This window comes from Ambystoma mexicanum, chromosome 10 (assembly GCF_040938575.1).
Source record: "Ambystoma mexicanum isolate Mex_15411 chromosome 10, UKY_AmexF1_1, whole genome shotgun sequence".
NCBI classification, from domain to species: Eukaryota; Metazoa; Chordata; class Amphibia; order Caudata; family Ambystomatidae; genus Ambystoma; species Ambystoma mexicanum.
In genome coordinates this window covers 71,644,657-71,661,681 of record NC_090932.1, presented here as the reverse complement: position 1 = coordinate 71,661,681, position 17,025 = coordinate 71,644,657, and positions in this window count along the sequence as shown.

The following is a 17,025-nucleotide window of genomic DNA, read 5'->3' as shown; positions in this document are numbered from 1 at the left end:
GTGAGGAGGGAGTCTTAACCAAGCAATGGGGGTTTGGAAGGTTCTCCCCCTGAGAACATTTTAAAATAATGGGTTAAAATTGTACCTTTTCTATGACACTTTCTGTGAAAAATTGGGTAAAAGGCCACAAAGCTTCAGTTTTGTGTGATAGGACATAAAACGTTTCCAAATTCCAATAGATGTATGTCACCAGCAGTGCGCAGGGCATTTTCCAACACATTTTCATGATGCCTTCGCCCACAATATATGCCAGTATGAACGATATTTTCAAACTGGCTGTCCCCATACATGACCATGCAGAGTTCACCAATGTACGCCATGATTATCATATACAAACTTACTCCAGCATGGTGAGAGTTAATACGTTGCTAGACAGCCCTTCACTGGCGCAGACAGTGTTAACACTTATTGTGTTTGCTTTACCATTGTTGCCCAGTTAAAAGAAAATGTGATGCTACAGTAAAACAGTGGATCTAGACTGGGTGTGCAAATGAATGCCAGTCTAGCAATGCAATAAAACCCATCATGCTGGCTTTACCTTTCATGCCAGTAAGAAATGCCATGCCGCAATAAGAAATATAATTGGACTGGTTGCACCAAAGTACGTCTAGTTATATAATAACACTTTCCATTCTTGCTTTACCATTAATGCCCAGTTAAAAATGCCACACTACGGTAGGAAAGCAAGCCTTGCAATGTGATAGCACTCATCATGCTTGTTTATCCTTCATACTAGTACGTAAATGCCATCCACAATATGAAAACGTGACTAGACCGGCTGTACCAAAGAAGCTAGTCTAGCTAGGCAATAGCACTCCTCATGTTTATTTTACCCTTAATGCCCAGTAAAAAATACCAAGTGTAGCTAGACTGAATGAACCAACATATGCCAGTCTAGCTATGTAACCCATGCCAACCGTTTGCTTTACCCTTGATGCTCAGTAAAAAAAAAAACATACCACTGCAAAAGGATATGGCTAGACTGGCTGCACCAAAGAATGCCAGTCTAGCTATTTAATAGCACCCATCATGTTTGGTTTACCCTTGATGCCAAGTATAAATGTCATGCCACCAGCCGTCCCCCATAAAATTAGAGGCCTGCTCCCCTTCATACAGCCCAGGTACAAAAACTAAAAGCACATACCCTCTCATTCACACAGCTTACGCTCTCTCAATCACCTTCACATTCATACATTCACACAACACTCTTTCATTCACCCGGGAATTCATACAACACTCAGACAACTGCTTGCATGCATGCACACATAAAAATAAAGATACACACATTCACACGTGGACACATTTACACACTGCACTCAGACAACCCCACTGCATGCATGCATACATACAAACACATTGCACAATATACATATTTACATTCATTTCACTTGGCTCTATCTCACACCTTCCACATTCCGACACCATGACCACCAGACAGAAGGAAAGGTCTGTACCATGCAGAGTGCACCAACTGACAGAAGAGGAGGGGGCTCCTCTCCTGTCAGTTAGTGACACCTATTATTATAATTATTATCATTATTATTGTATTTATTAAGCACAGACCTGGCTTTGAGAAGCAACAGAGCACTTTACAGAGGTATACAACAATACAGATACCTAACGCAGCACTTTACAGAACAAAGGTAACAACAGAACAGATATACAGCAGGATTTGGGATACAGAGGTGCACAGACAAGGATTACAACTGTAAAGGGTGGCGGGTGGAGAGGGGGCAGGCAGTGTCTAGCTAGTCAGGCGGCACAAGCGGCGATATGATGGCCTAGGTGTTGGCCTTTGCTATTAGCACAATAATGAGAGGCACCAGTCTTCCTCTGCCCCCATCAGACTCGTATTATTTCGCTCCATGCATTTTGCAGAGTCCAAAGTGCTCCGCATTGGACAAAACAAAATTTAGCATGGAGTGTGCCCTGTAAATAATTGACTGTGCTGCCTACCACTCAAGAGATGGGGCAGCACACCCACTCATACGAATGAACTCCCACCGGTGGGCAGAATAAAACAGAAGTTGATTTGTGTGTAATTTATACCTTGCTAAGGATTTCAATCAGGCAATACACCCCGGTCTCAGCCTAGCGCACAATGCACAAATGAAATACTTATGTATTGTGTCTACAGGTTCAATATTCCGAGTGATATACCACTCCTATCACACCCCTTCTCAAAATACCCCCAGGTCACAATGGACCAGGAATCAGGCTGGTTGGTAAAGGTAATATTTATTTATTTATTTAAAATTCAAATCAAACATATGTTTTCATATACGGGGCAGCAATCGCCAATATGGTGACAATACAAATAAAGTAGGTAATGCAGTTGAATTCACTTATAGCAACACAGAATATAAAATATGGAGAAAAAAACAGTTTTGACTTGTTTGGAAAATAACACTCAAGTTAAGATTTCCCCCCTGGAGATTTCTCAACTCACAAATCAGCAATTCTACACAGAGGTAAGAGAGCAGCAGGTATTCAGGAATAAAGAAGAGTGTACAGGGGTTGAATACTTCCCTCCCCAAACAAGAGAGAAAAACGTTTTGGAAATTTTACACTTTTAAAATGACATTCGAAAATGGCTGAGCAAAACAATGAAAAGTGTGCAAAAAGTCCTTAAATCGATATAAATCTCTGTGGGAGCAACACTGAAAAGATGCTAACAATCATAAACTTTAGTATGAGCAGCAGTACACACATTGAATCTTTATGAAAGTTTGGAAATAATTGGAATTGAAAATCACACGTGTAAAACTTTTGCAGAAATGCAAATTCCCGCCTAAATTTCACTACGTGGTTTTTAAGAAAAACTGGTTAAATACACTGTTTTTGGATGCGGTATTTGGGTAGAGATGTAGCTAAAGGTCTTAGGTTTTAGTCAGAGTTGAAATAACTTTCTAGCTATTAATTTGAGGAAGTTATGCAAGTTTGAATGAGAGGTGCTTTTAGGAAAAGAGAACAGAGAAAAACAGAAAATCGGGTTTAAAAGGACAGGTTGATTTTACTTAAACTAGATTCATGGCTAAGAAAAAGACAATGCCACCCGTGAATCTCCACAGTTACACACGGATGCTTGTAACCCTTCACGTGGTGGATACCCCGTTTTCTTTATGGGAATTACTTTATTTAATCAAAATCACTAATGGCTTATGGTCTAGTAAAACAAAATGACAAAAATTGTCGCTAACACTAAGAATCACAGAGTTGCAAGAATGGTCTGACAATATTATAGGTTCTTGAGTTAAAGATGGGATAGGTTATAGATTGGGATAGGACAAGGCAAGGCAAATATACTATGGTTTACTATGATTCCTATTTATACTTACACTCCACTTTAATTTAAGATTGGACCATCAAGGGCTCTGGTCATCACGGATCGGGCCTAAGGACAGCAGGGCACATTTGGCGGAACAGGATCAGGTGGGCGGTTCTGGTCACCTAGACTGGTACCTCTGACTGGACCGGATTGGATTGGCCCTTCTGGTTGCTGGACACTGTGGATCAGTGGGATGGCGAGTTTTAGCAGCCAAGCCTTAATGGTGGCAAGCCAGACTGGATCAAAATTGCTTCCCTTAAGTTTTGGGGTGGTTTCAGGATGTGGGCCTAGCTGAAAAAGAGTTCAGAAATGCTGAGGCCTTGGTTTTGCAAAGAAATCTTGAATCAGGAACAAAGGTGGAGAATTCAGGAACAGGGCGCCACGCGGAAATCAGGACGGAGTCAGGAATCAGTGTGTTTGTGTGTTGTGAGGTTCCCTTATTTATCATGCCAAATGACATCACTCAGTTTATGGTAAGGGCAGACTTACAACCCACACCCACAAGGCTATGATTGGTCAAAGGTACAGTTCCCGCCTTGCTCTTTGCTGATTGGATGACAGAAAGGGCTTCATGTTTTATGAGATGACTGGAAACCTCCCACAGTCATTTGGACCAAAATCTAGCTTTCCCACAAATACATATTTATATACTTATGCCCTGTAAGAAAATCGGATACATGAATTACATATTTTGTGGGTCACATTTACATCCAACTCCCAAGTCAGTGGGACCTGGTGTTGCATTTCTGTTGAACTTTAATCATAAAAGGTTTGGCCTAACATTTCCTAATTCGGTACATATATGTCCAACCACCCCTAGAACATGGGTACACAATATGAGATTTGCAGCATGAATAGTTTCTGCGCAATTAGTCAATTTCCATAAGTTCAGTTCCTTATGCAGTAAGAAATCCTACCAAGTTTTCAAAAGGCTAGCATAAATTCAGACTTATATGTATGTACTTTTCACTTGTTTACTTATTCTTGCCGCCAAGTTAAATGTCTTGAATTTCAGTGGCCAAATAAGCATTTTAAACCCAAAAATCACGTCAGTTTTTTTTTCCTTTCATCCCAAGTGTGAGCAAACGTCAAGTCCTTTAAAGTTCAATGAGAAGCCTCATCCTGGAGAAAGGAGCATCCTGCCCCTGCCCTGGAAGGATGAGTGTCCAAGCCTGCTATTGTCTTTGCCTGGGGCCAAGACGAAAGTCTAATGAAGTCCTTTGTCATGAGTATGCGAGGCCTCCCAACAGCAATTAGCCTTTCCTGCCAGCAGTGAGTGTCAACCTTTCCCAGGCTAAGGACTGTCAGAGCAGAATTGTTTTTTAAATAGTTAATTAACTCAAGCTGTGTTTATCTTTAAGTTTCACCTAAATCTTTCATTTAAACATATAAAATGAACACAGTTTATAGGTGAATTCTTACATTAGTAATCCTTTGACATGCTTAAAGATTTAAGCCTTTAAACAAAAACATGCTTTCACAACAGGTGATTTTACACTTCATTCATGAAAAAAGCACATTAAACTGAGTCCTTTAAATCCGATTTTCCTATGCAGCAAATACACAATTCAGCATTAGGTCTTCCCATGAGTGCTGGGATTGTCTGCAATCTGGACACATGTAGCCTGCCTTTGTTTAGAGTTTCTCTCTGCACAGCTGATTATGTTACTTGTTGCAAAGTTAGCCACGTTTTTCCAGTGGAAATGAAAACAAGGGTTCCTGGGCTGCTTTTTCATTAGATACATTTTATAGAGCTGTCAGTCAATGAGGCCCGGTCCTCTGAGCCACACTGGATGATCCTGGGCACTGCAGTACCCTTTTAATCTCAATGTTTCAAGGGAAATGAATGGATCTAGCACCAAATACAGCACTTTTTTAAGGTTGCAAAGCTAACATTTTAAAAGGCATTTTCGGTTTTCAACACAATTCTGCTGCTTTGCTCCATGTTGAATGTGGCAGATTCCACTGGCATGCCCCTGCAGTGAGAACTCTGTTTTCACACCCCCGACTGTGTGTGGCAGAGTGTGCAGCCTTTTTTTGGTTGTGACCCAAACGCTGTTTTGAAGATTTTGGCGCGCACCAGAGTCAGTGCATCCATTTTGGGCTTCTTTCACCATTTGTAAAGTGATGCAGTGGGGCACATTTGAATGGGTCAAAATATCCCGCAACCCACAGTTAATATTTCAGGAAACAGGGGATGCATCCCTGCTCAGAGGCAGGCAACATATCCCCTTTGCAAATAATGGACTGTGCTAGATGCCACTCACGCGGGGGGGGGGAAAAACCCATGCCAACACTAAAGAATCATCACTGGTGGGAAGCCAAACAAAGGCGTGTATTTATGTGTAATGTATGCACACAGTCAATATTACAGGAAGCAGGTGGATGCATCCCTCTCAGATGCAGGAAGCACAGTCCCCCTGCAAATATTGGTCTGTGCTGCCTCCCATTCAAGCGAGCAGCAAGGGGCAACTGTCAAGACGTCTTCTATCTTGTCTGGCGCAGAGGCAGCATGAACACCTGCCTCCCTGTAAGGTCTTGGCACCTGGACCTGATAGGAAACACAGGCTAGTGCAACCCGCCTGGGAAAGAGGGTTAGGGTCCGTAAAGTGGATGGGTAGAGGGTTGTCAGATCACCAGGAAAAGGATTAGGGAGAGGTTATGGATGGGAATGGGGAAATTAGGGAAAGATGCTCCTCAGCTCCTGCCGCCTCCTCCACTGGTTTTTCTTGTGGTGCGTTCTCTGCCCACTCATACTATTCACAGTCACACCTTTGCCCAGTAATTGGAAGCCTTTTTTGTGGAGCTTGAAACCACACCATAGGAGCTTTTGCTTGGAGCTCTAACAACAATCTACTTCACCAGGGTGAAGTTAGCATGAGCCTTATTCCCCACTGCATTACCTTCATGCAGTTATAAAAGGCTTGTGTTAACGTGCACAATTACAAGATATCTAGTGTCATTACATAGCACCTTGTGGCATTACATAGCACCTTGAAGCAAGACAATGTACACTTTAGTAAAGAACCGGAATTGCAATTAGCTGCGGATCGTAGTCGTGTTCTCCTTTAGCACGGCACGGGAAGTCCCCGAATGTTCTATAGCGAGCTCCGCTGAAAAATACCAAAATAACAATAAGCGTGTGCTGGGCTAAACTTAACGTTCTGATACTATGCTTGTTCCCCAAAACAATGGGCAATCGTGACCCACTGAGGTTCTCGAGTCGGGTTGTCTTCACCCGTGGCTCCGCACACGTGCCTCCTGCCCTGCCCCGTAGGAGGATCGGAATAAGTACATTTCGGGTTTCCTCACCCGGAACGTTGCTTGAGCGTTCGAGCACTCAGTCACCCCTAATATGCACTCTGCATGCGGGTTAATGTTCTGCCATGCGTTGCGGTGTGTACCACCAAAATACTATGAATGCATGCACCGCGACTTCAGCCGCTTCGTTAGTCTTTCTCTCCGCTCGCGGAATAAATCTAGAGCACTTATCTGAAAGCTGGTGCAGGTCCTGTGATGAGTTCAGGCGGGCGGAATGCCCCGCGTAGGCTTGCTCTAGGCGGAGCGCTGAGAAACACGTCCGTTCTCCTCTGAAGCCGGAATAGCAAGCGGGGACGCGTGGGCGCGGCTCGCGCATGCACAGTTAGTTGGGCGCGGCTCGCCCGTGGGTCTTTTCTTCCCGGCAGGCTTGTGAAGCACACGGCCTGCTGGGAAATGTAGTTTCTTGATGATTCTCTGGCCCTTCATACTCTGCCTGCAATATGGATGGAAAATCCTCCTTATGTACTGCATACAGGGTTGTGACAAAGGATTCACAGGGTTTGGGTGACTAGGGGACACTACTTTCCCTCATGAAGTGCTGCCAACCTGCCCAGCCCTGACAGCAACGTCCTCCATCCATACTAATGAGTTGTCACGGATGGGCAGCATAAAATAGAATTTGATTAGTGTGTAGTTTATACCCACAGTTAATATTGCATGTACAATCAAGAACACTGGCCTTTGAGATCTGTGTGCAACCTCATGGCCGAAGGTTTGAATTCCTGTAATAAGCAGGTTGTATATATGTATATATACACACACACACACGCACACGAGCACAGACACACACACACACACGAACACATGCGCACACAGCTCTTTAATAATGAAAGGCTGAAACACTGAAATCTCGTATTTCAGCTAGATCTATGCCATGTTCCTTTCATCCCAAAACGTTGTTAAAAACAGTTTTCCCTTGTGTATTCCTCACCCCATTTGGCTGTGTGTTAATATTACTTGCCCCTGTGTGAATTCTTGTCTTGTCTTGTATCCCCCCAAAAAATAACTGATCACTTTTGTGTTCCCACTTCTTTGTGTAAACCTCAAACAGCTTCCCAAAGGAGTGAACCAGAGAACTCTTCCTGCATTTTTGTCATCTTCCTTTGTGTGTCTGAGTACTATTTCCAGTTATCTGTGGGAGTCTTGTAAGAATCGATTTGTTTGACCTAGTCACTTATTTCTGTTGGTGTTTCACAAGTCCTTTCTTAGCAAGAATTTTAAACCATGGAGCAGGACTGTGTAATGTACATGGAGGGAGAGGCGGAGGAGGATAAGGAGATGCACTTCTTGGAGGTTAGGGATGTCAATTTCCACTGCCAGGTCTTGGAGGACCTGTGGTTGCAAGGTTCAGTGACAGATGCCCACAGTCACACCAGGTGTTGACTGTGGTGGGAGAGTCATTGAAGGATGGCCCTGGAAGAGGAGATGAGGCCAGGCTGACAAATGAGAGTTTGCCACTTCCAGCACAGGTGGCATAGGAAGAGGTGGCAGAGGCAGGGCAGTTGGAGGGGTCATGCCCGAACAAGGAGTCCTTGTTCCAGAGGATGTGGGAAGGGATGGGAAAACACAGGTGTCTTGATCCAGAATGAGGGCACTGTAACTCTGGATAGGTTACAGGAGATGCTGGTCAATGCCTTCATCAACCTTGAAGTTGCAGAGGAGCTGGAAATAACTCATCATGGAGGTGTGGCAGAGGTGTGAGGCATCCCAAAGATAGATGAAGAGAGGGTACTGGTGGTGGTGCAGCGTGAGATGAAAGAGCAACAGAAGGATGAGGTAGACGTGGTGCCCACCAGAAGATACAGAAGCCCCCGGAGCAGTGCACACCTGGGCAAAAAGGAGAAAAACAAGCCTGGATCCCTTGCCAAAATTCCAGAAAGACAGGCATCATCACAACTCTTGACAGGTCCCCGCTCGTCATGGGTCTGGGACTACTTTAGCTTGTGTGAGGTAGAGACTGTAAAGGGGGAGGAAAGCACTCTGCTATGGCACAGTCAAGCGCCGTATACAAAGGAAAGATTGTCCATGGAACGCCATACCTCAGTGAAGCGGGGTATACCAAGGTAGGGTTGCACATGGAACACCAGACGCCAGTCAAGCAGGGTATACCAAGGTAGGGTTGCACATGGAACACCAGACGCCAGTCAAGCGGGCTATACCAAGGTAGGGTTGCACATGGAACACCAGACGCCAGTCAATCGGTGTATACCAAGGTAGGGTTGCACATGGAAACCAGATGCCAGTCAAGCTAGGGTTACACATGGAATACCAGATGCCAGTCAAGCGGGTATACTATGCAAGGGTTGCAAATGGAACACCAGATGCCAGTCAAGCGGGGTATACTACGGAAAGGTTTCACATGGAACACCAGACGCCAGTCAAGCAGGGTATATCAAGGTAGGGTTTCAAATGGAACACCAGATGCCAATCAAGCTGGGTTTACCAAGGAAGGGTTGCACATGGAACACCAGACGCCTATCAAGCTGGGTTTACCAAGGAAGGGTTACACATGGAACCATGGCAACGCACAAACACATGAATCAGAGCCTTGTTGCCACCCCCAACACTGTAGCTTGTTGTTTGTGGTGTAACCTTGTGGGTGTGGCACTATTTCAGCAGTCACAGAGGGACCACCTGATGTGGTATAAAGGCACACACTACTTTATCGCGAGATGTCCATCAGTCAGGGGGGTTGAACCCCATGGCATTGAAGCTTGCCATGTAGAGCTGCTCCAGTGCCATTATACCCAGGGTCACTCAACAATAACTGTTGAACAAACACAAATCCCTCTCTCCCTCCACCAGCAGCACTGCTCGACTGTATTAAATGCCAAGCCCAATGCTGGCACCCCCCTGTTGTAAAGCTCTTAGCTTCTCTTGTGCTAGGTACACGCTATAAGCAATTCATTAAAATACATTAAAATCCTCTTATAGGTGACTGGCATTGTAGAAGATGATTGGACAAGGGCAGGCGAGAGACTACCCCCAGAGCATGGGTCCCCAAATACGCTGGCATTGGCTCTCCAATTGTGCAAGATGTTTAAATGTGAATAAGTTACAAAAGCCATTTTCACAACCTCTGGTTTTGTGGCAAACAAATGCAGCCATGCTTAACATTGGATGTTGTACCACTATCTCCAGTGTTGGAAAAGGAATGAAAACAGTTCTCACAGGAGTTAAAGAGTTCATCATAGTTGCCAGAGATAATCCGGAATCAATATAATGGTCACATTTCATTGGAGCCTTTTGTTGGCCCATGATAGCTTGCGGTTGCAAACGTGTCCCTTGCAATACTGTTGCTATACTTTGAAGGCAGAAAGTCAAGGATTACACAAAGACCCTAGAAATGTGTCCCTTGCGGCAAAAATGCATGAAGCCAATATCAAGCACTCCACAAAGACATCTTGGACAAACATACTATAAATACCATTTTACATAAAGAGTATGGAGGTCATTACGACTTTGGAGGTAGCCATGCCGCTATTTACGGCTTGGCTACCGCCATTCCGGGTATCGGGTCTGGGTTCCTGGAATGGGGGAAATACTGGGCCATTCCTACCTTGGAGGGCCCAGTATTTCCCATTCCAGGAACCCATCCCCATTCGAGCCCCCATAGGGCTCAATGGGAATGGGGAGCATGCTAACAACGGGCCCGTTAATAACGGGCCCGTTGTTTGCATGCTGCACCGCTCGCGAGACCCGCTAAGGATGCCTGGTAAAACCAGACGTCCTTAGCGAGTCCCACGAGCGGAACTCGTAATGAGGCGGTAGGGGGTTAACAGGGCCGGCAGCTCTACCTGCCCCATTAACCCCCTACTACAAATCGTGATTACCACCCATGTCTGTCAAGTATGTTATCCATCGTCCCCTCTGGGATCTCTTTTGCAACTCATTAATGAGTAACTGAACTCTTAAAACTGCTACGAGCATTGAGAACACCACTGCTACTCAACAATTGATTGCATATATGGTGGGTCTCAACTACCCGCTCAACCTATTCTCAATAACAAGCAATCTGCCCAATGCCTCAATAGCATTCGACTGCCCAAGTCTTCCAGTTAGGGTCGGCACATGTCAGGTGGCAGGCACAGCTTTTGCTCCAGGTTTCCCCATGTCAAGAAATCCCCCCTCCTTTGCATCTTCTGTGACTTTTCCCTCTTGTTGTTGAGACCTGGGGATGATGGTTTGTTTTCTGAAGCCACAGAGTAGATGTTGTGTGTACATTCTGAAAAGATGTTCCACCTGAAACCCATGTGGTTCAGTGCTGGAGGACCTTCAGCAAGGGCCTGAACCTGTATGCTTCCAGCTGTTACATACCAGGAACAAGGAAGCCCAATAAACCTTGTTTGAAGCTCTCGTTTAACTGGGAGAACTGGAAACACTGCCAGGAGTACTGTCTGATCTGTTGGAAAGTGGCTCTCACTGCATTAATGTGGTTATACAGCAGGGTTGTCCAACTCCATTCCTCGAGGACCGGAACCATGCCGGGTTTTCAGGATACCCCTCATTAATATTCATGACATACATTTGACTACAATGATTCTAAATGTGTGTACAATTTCTTCATGAATATTAATGAGGGATATCCTGAAAATCCGTCAGGATTCCAGCCCTTGTGGGCCAGAGTTGAACAACCCTGTTATACAGTATCAGCGAAGGCCAGCTCATACGCTTACAGTCATTCACCACTGCCGTCAGATGCTGGCACTATGGCACAGCAGCGGTTTCCTGGGGGGACACTAAGGGCAGGGCTTGGCAGGATGACTGCTACTGCTAATGGGCTTCAGTAGGTGTATTCTGGGTTTCGCCACAGTTCTGTGCATGGTTTCACATTGTGCAGCACTGCAGAGATACCAATTGGACCCCCAAACATTCCCAAGCATGAAGGTTACTTGCACAGGGTGCACGTGATGGTTGGTATCAAAACTTCCCCCTTCCACACTTTGGATTTTCTTGCGGGCCATTTGGTGTCCTTCTGTGCTCATCTGGTTATGAAGGTGTGGTGGTAATGCTGGCGGTGTGGCTGCCATATACTGATTTTTTTTGTTTTACTTTCATATCTGCCAGGCTATCTTTAAAAGACCCTGTCGAAAGATGCAAGAGTGGCTTTGTTTCTTGAGAATGTGAAACTGCTATACATAGGCTGACATCTAGTGGTTGATGAGGAGTATTACATATTGTTTTTTCGATTTCGAAAAATGGGTTTCGCAGGGGTGTGTGTACCTGTAAAACTATCCCTACTCTACATGTACAGGTACCCATGATGCTTCACACGTCGACGTTCTCAGATTGTTTTTTCCTGCCACTGAGGTTGGACGCAAAATGCGAAGTTCCTGCGAGGAGGCACGTGCACATGGAATACCAAGGCCTAGATGATGCCTAACTACACAACGATAAACCAGCGGCACAAAACATCACCGGACACAGAACTGATGGGCAGATGCTAAACCGATCACCGAAAGTCACACCACGCTGTAAAGATGATGCAGTAGGGAGAGTGAGGGAGGTTTCATATATGTGTACATATATATCCCATGGGTTGAGCGACTTAACCATAACTACATGGCCGCTACCGCAGGCCCTGTAAAATATATATATATATATATATGTATATATATTCAGTGCAAAAAAAACGTTAAAGGGACATTATGGTTAACTTGCTCTAATAAAAACCAAGGAAATTCAGTGAAAAACATTGTTTTTATTAATGGGACATTATGGTATCAAGTAAAACTGAAAAAACCCAGATATTTGCCAGTTATGCTAAACTAGGCAACCATAACTCACGCCACCACTGTGCACTGCTAAAAATAACACCCAGGACATCAAAGATGACTACGCAAATGTCATTGGTGACATCACTGATGACATCACAAATCTGGGCCACTTGTTTTTGTTCAGTGACGTAGCTAAGCCAAGCAGTTTTTGTACACTGACAGTGAAAATATGAACATTGAAAAGGTGCTATATATCTAGACGTTAAAATTCTTGTATGTTCTTAAAGTACTTTCCTTAGGGTTTGGTTTCAGCTCATGGTGCACATGTATGGGGCAATAAACAGGCCTCAAACACAGATATCATTTGTATACATGATGATGAACTTTAATGTTATTGATATGTTCTGGTGATGTTGCTTATTTCTCCCTTACTTTCGTTTCCCTGTATGTGCCTCTGATTTGTATGCATTGTGGAACTTCATATATATTGTTTATACTAACACAAGTAAGTCTTGAATTATTAGCTATTCTTTCCATGTTTAACATTACTCAAAACTCTGTTAAGGTAGCATTCATTATTTTACTATCCAAAATTACCAAATTAAAAAGATTGTATTTCTATGGTGCATGCTGCTGCCATTCCCTATGTCTATGTATGATTATGTTTGTGTATTAACAAAAACACTCCAATATAATGTTCTTTAATACATTAAGTAGTTCACGAAAGGTCTCCCAATCACACATGACATCTTGTGAACAAAATATATGATGTCATCAATGATGTCATCAATGGCATTTGTGATGTCATCTTTGATGTCTTGGGTGTTAGTCTTACCAGCGCACAGTGGTGGCACGAGTTATGGTTGCTTAGCATACCATAAGTGGCGATTATCTGGGGATTTTCCATTTTACTTGTAACTATAACATCCCTCTAACAAATATGCTCACTGAATTTCATAGGTTTTTACTACTGCAACTTAACCATAACATCCCTTTAAGAACGTTTTTTCATGATGTTACATCACTATATATAAGTTATTAATAATTCCTCTTTTAACATACATCAAAGAACTATAAACCAACTTTAAGAAACATATTTTTTGCAACGCATACTGATGTGTGTCGTTATCAGCAGCGTATGCTGGGGATGCAAGTCATTGTTCAATTGCTTAGGGCATGAGGCTCGACCATGACACCAGCCCCACCAAACCACGCCCGTTATCCACTGCACCTACCCAGTATCCTAGTTCAGTGTCCACTATACCCTCATAACCTGGCAAATGGCCAGTGCTCATGGCTTGCAGGCATGACCGGTCTCCACAATCCATTGGGCATGGGCTTCGGTCAAGCCACATTCTCAAATAGGCAGATCAGAGTAGACATTTGTCCTTGCTGAGGGCTAGGTCCACTGGCAAGGCACTATTTTTTGTACTTACTTTTTGACACTTTCAAAAGGCAAAACAAAGGACAGATTTGCAAAAGCATGCTTTCAGGACCTTGCTGAGGCTCCTCTTGCATGTTTGCTGCAATCCCATCCAGCACTTTGGGCTGCAGCCGCAAGTACAATTTTTTCTCCCATTAAACCTAGAGCTTCTGCCATGCCGCATGTCCAAATAAGTAAATCAGAGTAGGCATTTGTCCTTGCCGAGGGCCAGGCCCACTGTCCATGCACCAAAGTAATATCACTAGTTTTTGTACTTACATTTTGACACTTTGGAAAAATAAAGCACACGACAGATTTGCAAAAGCATTCTTTCAGGTCCTTGCTGGTGCTCCTGGATCAGGTTTGCTGTAATCCAGTGAAGCACTTCAGTCTGTAGACGCAAGCAGAATATTCTTCCCATTCAGACCTATGGCTTCGGCCATGCCGCATGCCCCAATAATCAAATCAGAGTACACATTTATCCTTGCTGAGGGCCAGGCCCATTGCCAAGACACCAAAGTTATATCACAATTTTTTGTACTTATATTTTAACACTTTAAAAAAATAAAATACAGGACAGATTTGCCAAACCATGCTTTGAGGTCCTTGCTGATGCTCCTCGCAAATGCTTGCTGCAATCCTGTCCAGCACTTTGGGGTGCAACCACAGCAGAATTTTATTTCCCATTCAAACCTATCCCGATTTTGAAAAACATTACCACATAGCCGGTCCCTGGTGGCCAGGGCCACTTTAACCCTGTTTCTGGTCACTCATGGTCATGGCCAGTAGGCAGACTGTCCATGACTCGGACAATCTGGCCACTGCCCATGGTCTCAGTCACCAAATGTATATCACTATTTTTTGTACCTACGTTATGACACTTTTCAAAAATAAAACACAGACATATTTGCAAAACCATGCTTTCGGGTCCTTGCCAATGCTCCTTGCATGAGTTTGCTACAAATTCGTCCATGTCTTATTTTTTGAAAGTGTCAAAGTGTACGCACAGAAACAGTCATTTAACTAAGCCCCCACTTGACAAAATGCATTCAGACTTTGCACAAACATTCAAAGTTGGGTCTACAATTTATATGAAAACTTTTGTGCAGAGTCGTCAAATGCAACAAAGTTATAAGCCATCCAAAAATGATGAGACCCCCTCTTTTACTGTATTGCAATTTTTACAAAAAGCTTCTCATCACATCATTCATATTTGTTTTCCAATCGTTTAACGAAACGTCATAAAACGTACTCAAGAAAGGGAAGTAAAAGTTTCCCAATATTTCCTGGTCAGTTCAAGTCAGTATTCTGTTCCACATCGATATTTTTTCATGAACAAAGCAACCGCAATAACCCATTGCGTTAATGAGAGACCAAGTTTCTCAATAAAGATCGCCACTGCCAATGTCCAGTTTGTTTTCTCACCGCCCATGAGTTGCGCCCACCATTGGTCTTCATCCTGTGTAGTTACAGTTTTCAGTATTTACATTAGATAGGTCTCTCTTATTCCTTGTGTGCCCTGACATGTGAGCAGTAAATGTCTTACTGTCTCTACCGCTTTTGTCTTACAAAAGCGACATTCGTTGGATATCACATCGTCTCTGGTTGCCCTTAATTCGTTTGTTTTTAACAGGCTTAATCTGACTCTCAGGAAGGTACAGCTCAGCTTTCTATCTGGTTACTTTTTCAGATAGCCTCTCACCTCGTTGATTTTCATCAGGATGGCTGGGTAGTTTTTTGCAGCCTTATACCTTGAGGCATCCTCTTGTGTTTTTATCCAGTCTAATTACCTCATTTTATTTGCAACCTTATTAGGGTTTCTTAAGAGGATGTCTTCAGACAGTGCAACTTCGTCCAGCAAGTTCTTGTTGTCTGTCGCCCATGTTACGAGCATTTTGTTCTCACTTCCATCCAGTTCTTTTTTTAGGATTTCAAAGATCTTGGGACTGTGTGTCATGATTGATTTCATGTACAGCATCATGCTGTTTCTTGTTATTGTGCCCTTCAAAGATGTTAAACACAATTCTCTTCTAATTAGGGCTATTGGTACCGATTTGGAGAGGCCCAGCACACGCCTCCAAAACAGACCTTCTAATTTGTCCCAAATCTGTTTTGGCAAGCGAGGCATGACTTCCATGCCGTATGCCACACTCGGGACCAGTTTTTCCTTAAAAAAGTTTATCACCGGGATAAGGGAAAACATCTGTACTTCCTGTCCACCATCTTGGCCTGCTGTGCCAGAGCCATCATTTTCCCTCTCAAGGCCTCTTGCATGGGTACTTCGGTTTTGCTGTTGCTCATTATCACGTCCAAATATTTAATGCTTTTTATTGGTGCGAGTTCTTCTTCCACAACGTACCATTTTCCTTTTCCCAATGTTCTGGTTGACCTTTCAAATGACATTATTTTGGGTTTTTTCCTGTTCAATTCAAGGTTGTTTGACTTCAGGTATTCCAAAAGGCTTTCCAGTTGTCTTTGTAAGCCACTTCAGTTTGGTCCAATAATATAATGTCGTCCACATATAGGATCCGTGGCACCTTCGATTCCCCTATCATCGGGGGGAAACTTCTGATGTTTTTGGCCCACGCCTTGAGATCTGCTGTGTTGGCGTTGTAAAGGGTTGTGCCAAAGGGCACCCTTGTTTCACTCCCCGAAATGTTCTAATTTCTTTCAATATGTCACCAGCTCCATTCAGTCGAACTCTCATCGTAGTACCTTCATACAGGGCTTTAATGGGCTCCAGCAAGTTTTCCGGACATTCTGTCCCTTGAAGTTTCATCCAGAGGCGATTCCTGTTGACATGGTCGAACGCCTGTGTAAGGTCAACAAACGCCATGAAAACTCTCAGGCTGCCTTGATGTATTTTAGCTTTTAGGCTACTCAGTAGGAGGATATTCACTGTAGTGCTGATATGTTCTATGAAACCTGTCTGATAGTGGCCAATATAGTCTCAGAACACAAGAGCCAAATAGCTTTCCAATAACGTCAGGGAGCGCTATTGGTCTGTAGTGCTTGGGTTTGTATTTAGCTCCTTTTTTAAAGATTGGCACAACATTGGCTATCTTCCAAGAAGGAGGAACTCTTTTATAGGTATTACATTTCTTAAAGATCAGGCTGATCAATTTGGCCCATGCCTCCACGTGGTTTTTTAGATCAAGGTTTAATAATCCGCCCGGGCCTGGCACTCTGGAGTTGTTCAGTTTTATAATTTTATTTGTTATGGTCTCAATATTGTT